We start from the raw sequence: 5,038 nt of genomic DNA, 5'->3' as shown, positions 1-5,038 counted from the left end.
AAATAGGCTGGAGTTCAAATGACTGAAATACAGCAAATGATGTCAGAACGTGTGGAAATTGATGACGTCGCTTTGAATGGTGTGTACGGAACGCAAAAAAGTCTGGAGTTGTAATAAGTTTTAAAAAATAAAGTGCCCATGTAACAGATGAGTTCTCGTCAGAAACCCTGATACTTCGAAAGAGATTGTCCAGTTTGTATACGAAGTGCGTCCAGTTTTTGCCGTAACACAAGAAGACCGGAATTGTAATAAGTTATTAAAGATAAAAAAAAGAGGCACAATGCTCGTTAATTAGCTTCAAGCCTTTCGGAATAGTGCAAACTGCACTGCACATAGCTCCGTGCAGTCTACACTATTCCTCAAGGCTTAAAGCTAAGCAACGTGCAGATGAGCATTGCGCCTCTCCTTCATCGTCTCTGCACTCAGGGCTTATAAACCGCTCCTAGTGCCTCTCTGTTCGCGAGGTGGGACTAAAAAATAGCTTACTAAGAAACTATAGTACCGGTTCATGGCACGAACCGGTACTAAAGGTGCTCGTGGGGCTCCAGCCTGACCACAGCCTGACGCAGCATCATTAGTACCGGTTCGTGACACGAACCGGTACAAAAGGTTGCTCACGAACCGGTACTAATAATCTCCGCCCGCCTAGCCGTTGGAACCGGCACTAATGGACACATTAGTGCCGGCTCAAAATCAAACCGACACTAATGTGCTTCACATTTGACCCTTTTTCTACTAGTGATATAATTTGAAATCACATTGTTTTGGAATCTACATAATAATGTATTTATTTTACCAAAAATGTCAAATAAATTAAAGATGATGCCCTCGCATTTGCGGGAACCACCTTGGTAGCCGAAAAGAAAGAAAAACTATGCCCACCACACTTGGTAAGGTATCATTCTTTTTCACGGCCATCTTGGGAATATATAGTACTCACAAGTATTCACTACTAGTACATTTTTTACAATACTTCCGCTCTAAAAACACTATAGCTCCACACCATATAGCCTACCCACCCAGTGATAAAGTTCCAGTAAAAGCCTTGTTTTGCAAGCAATAAACATGTGCATAAGAACTAAATCTCTCTGGCAACAATGCAGAGAACAAGTTAACAAGCTAACAAGCGTCAAGCAGTACACACAACGATCCCTGTCAAAGCCAACATTATTTTCACTTTCAGGTTCTCAGCCCAATCCAATGCTGATCCTGCTAAAATTTGTTCAACACAAGATGCCACTCAATTTCTTTTCAGTAAAACTCAAACATTTTTAAAAAATCAACCATTAGCAAAACTTTAAGCTGATTGCATAGGGGCCTAGCTCGAAAATTTAAGCTGATTAGCTAAACCTTGTGAAGACCATTGGAGTAGCTTCGGCGGATGGGGTTACCACCTGCCTCTCCGTCCTGTTACAACTTTTGGCATTAATATTTCTCACCCACGGAAAATTTCCACAGTGCACTATTTTTGTATTCAGGGACATCTTTTCCAGTTTTAACAAGGGTAGCTTCATAAGTTACTGGAACTATTACAGAGGAACTTTATTAGACTAGAATAGAGCAGACTTATGCGAAGGAAGACGAGGCAATCTTCAGGCATCAACCCCATCAACAAAATGAGCACAAGACCGTGCAATCCTCAGGCATCAACCTAGGCCTATGGCTTTTTGAAGGGGTTTGCCACTGACAAATCGTGGATATGCTTCTTTACAAGGCACTCGGTCGGTATGAAGTATTCCTGAACTCAACATATATCAATCAGTCCATATTTAGTAGGGCTAATCCTGAATTCAAACCGAGCATCCCGGGAAGCTCTGTTTTCCACTTGTAGCAGCATGCGCTGGTAAGCCGCCGTTTCACTGCTGTACTCATTATATACTTCCAATTCAATTCTGTCTAGCAATACACAGAACCTCGCAAATTCAAGCTGTTTACCATAGCCCAAGAATGACTTGAACACTACTTTTTTTAGATGGGTCTCAAGGCATACGATTGGATGTAGTGGTATCCCTGCATCGACGAAACTGCGAAATGGGAAGGGAGGCATATGTTAAAACTGTCGCTAACTAGATAACATCATAGGTCAAACAAATGAGAGAAATGAGTACTCACAGTGACAGAGCTTTTCCAAACAGGGGAACCACCTGAGGATGTTAAGAACTGCATCCAGTTTATCTCCAGAAGACCTGAGAGCAAAACCTTCACAGTGCGCATCGAGTTTGTGGAGCTGACTGAGCTTATTCCCTGAAGAAAACAAACAATGAACATATAAAGTATATTTATCTACATGTAGGAATGCCGAATGCAACATTAGAAGATCACGCTGCTGCTGCTACCTTGAAGAGTAGGAGCTTGGAGACCACCACTAAGAAAGGGCCCAATATCTCCAGATTAGGCGCCCTAATTACCCTGATAGTGACGCGATCATCACTGTTACAATCAGTTAATAGTAACCTTAGAAGACGAGGAGCATCCTCGATGACCAGTTCCACTTTTTTACTAGTACTAGAGCTATGACGGAAGATGATGCTCCTAATAGTCGGCGAGATAACACGGAGGCGACCCGGAGCACGAAAATCGGCCATGTATAAGCTCTCCAAGGCATGGCAGCCGGAGAGCAGTCTGTGGAAGACCTCCTCTGAGATGGAAATGTTAAACAGGGTGAGCTTGTTGAGATTGGGGAAATTCATGGGCGGCACGATCTCGATGGGGAAATCGCAATGGTCGATCTTGGCAACCAGGATGGTGGACGCAGAGCCGAGCACTGATCCCAGCAGCAGGGGCTTGGCGTCGCTGATATCGAGCTCCTGGGCGAGGGCCGGGGAGTGAAGCCAGCTCGACGCCTGGGCGTGGAGACCGCCCTCGCCGGCGCCGCGGCAGAGGAAGTAGAATCGGCGGGCGGGGCCAGGGTGCTTGGAGATTATCTCGGAGACGGCGGAGGGTGGGACGCGGGAGGAGGTGGGGACGCCCGGGGGTCGGGTGCTCACCTGGAGGTTGAGAGGTGCGGAGCACCAGAGGTGGCGCCACCGGTGGGAAAGGACCGGCGTGCGGCCGCCGTCTTTGGTTGGGAGGAGGGAGATGATGGTGCCGAGGATGGCGTCGGGGAGCCTACTGATGAAATCGTCGGCGGTAGTCAAGCCGCAGTCGACACTCCGTACCCGCTTCGCTGCGGTGCCATTGGGTTCGACCGCCGCCGCCGCCGTACCCGCGGCCTCCTCCTTCTCCATGGCCGGCGACTGGGACGGAGGGATAGGGTTGGCCTGGCCGCCGCCCGCCGCGGCTCACTGGGTACGTTTTGGGGGGAGCTCGGTAGGCAGCGGTGCCTCCTATATTTAACCGGGGACTTGACTCGCACACTCTCCCGCATTAACTTGGGGATTTTGCATGTAGCCAAGCGTCGAGTACCACGTTTAGAGCATGGTTAATAATACAGCCAACGGTCGGCTATAAGAAGTTGCCATGTCATATACAGCCAACCTCTTAGCCGGCATGTACAATAATAAGTTTTAAATATGTACTAGTTTATCAATAGTTGGCCCACCTTACATCCTTACGGAGTGTCTTGGGTCTTGTGTTGCAGCTGGCTACTAACCAAGAGCCCGCTTCTCTTCTCTCTCCTCTTCTCTTTCCTCCAACTAAGCAGATATATATTATTCTATTCTTTATAGCCTGCTTATGTCACTCTATTGTACTTGCTCTTATGCGAATCATGCCAGCATTAAATCACGAGGACACGAACCATCAGACCACACCAAAAGCAGCTGAAAAATGGACGAACTGAACCGTCACCAAAAATAACAGACTTAAATGACAAGAGTGTGAGCAGAATACCAAGAGCGACAGTAGCAGAATCGATACATCATCAACAGAAAAAAAGGCAGTCCAGTAAACAAACTTACTTCCATGCACGGGTGATTCACAATTCATGTGTGGATCTGATTTGAAACGCCACAGCTAACAAATTTGACTGTCTATAAACATAACACCGACGATACATATTGAACATATAAAGCACTACCAAAATTTATGTAGTTGCCGACGGCCTCATCTATGCCGACGGCCCCCGTCGGCATAGATGGACATATCCCGACGGCCTAGGGCAGGCCGTAGGCGTAGAAAAGCCGTCGGCATATGTCGATCTATGCCGTCGGGGGCCGCCAGGACTGCTCGCGACACGCCTACGGGGGCCGTCGGCATAGCCCGAGCCCGCCTACCCGGTCAACGGCGACCGTTTGGCGGCGTCGGAACTATGCCGACGAGGGCTAACGGCGGCCGTCGGCATAAATTTGCTGACATCACCGGTCCGCGCCGTCTCCACGTCATCGATCCGAGGGGAAAAGGGGTCTGTGGTGTGGCAGAGGTATGCCGACGGCATAGCCGTCGGTGTAGTCCTGGCCCATGCCCTCTGCCATGTCATCAATCCGCGTGCATCGCCACGTCATCGATTCATGGCATTATAGCTCCGTGTGCGCAGCTATGCCGACGGCCTTGCCGTCAGCATACCTATATTTTATTTTATATTTTTTTTATTTTCTTTTTTTTACAATATAAATGTGCCTTATCTAAACAAAAAATACCCCGATGGTATATCGATTGCCCCCCTCACGAACGTCGCTGTCGCCGTGTCACGGAGGGGGGAAACGGTCGGCACGGAGGGAATCTGGTTAGAGAGGGGATCGGGGTGTAGCTATACCACCGAAACATCGCACGGGTACTGATGCATGTCTGAAAGTGTAGTGGCATGCGTAGACGCCCGTCTTGGGGCTCCGTGGTGTGCCCCCCCTCCACGGACAGCAATACTATCATCACTTGGAGGGGGAATCATGCATGTGCGGTAGAACCGGAGGGAATCTAGTGGTGGGTTGGGTCCAGACCGTGTTCGGGGATGTTGCTATGGGCTGACCTATCGCAACCAGGTGGAAGAGTCCACTGGTCAAAGCCCGTCCGGCGAAAGTCAAAGGGCTAGATCTCCTGGTCAACTCGGATTCGGGGTGGCCTTCGGGGTGTCGCTATGCCACCGAATAATCGCATGGGTCCT

The 5,038-nt window shown here is 48.7% G+C and overlaps 1 pseudogene; it reads right to left on the bottom strand.

Moving 5' to 3' along the window:
* Nucleotides 1–1,744: 1,744 nt before the first annotated feature.
* On the bottom strand, nt 1,745–3,227 carry LOC123142409 (putative F-box/LRR-repeat protein At5g02700; annotated as a pseudogene).
* Between the last annotated feature and the right edge of the window lie 1,811 nt (nt 3,228–5,038).

Source organism: Triticum aestivum, chromosome 6D (genome assembly GCF_018294505.1).
Source record: "Triticum aestivum cultivar Chinese Spring chromosome 6D, IWGSC CS RefSeq v2.1, whole genome shotgun sequence".
NCBI lineage: Eukaryota > Viridiplantae > Streptophyta > Magnoliopsida > Poales > Poaceae > Triticum > Triticum aestivum.
The sequence above is the reverse complement of the archived record's forward strand: the minus strand, read 5'-3'. Positions and strand labels throughout refer to the sequence as shown.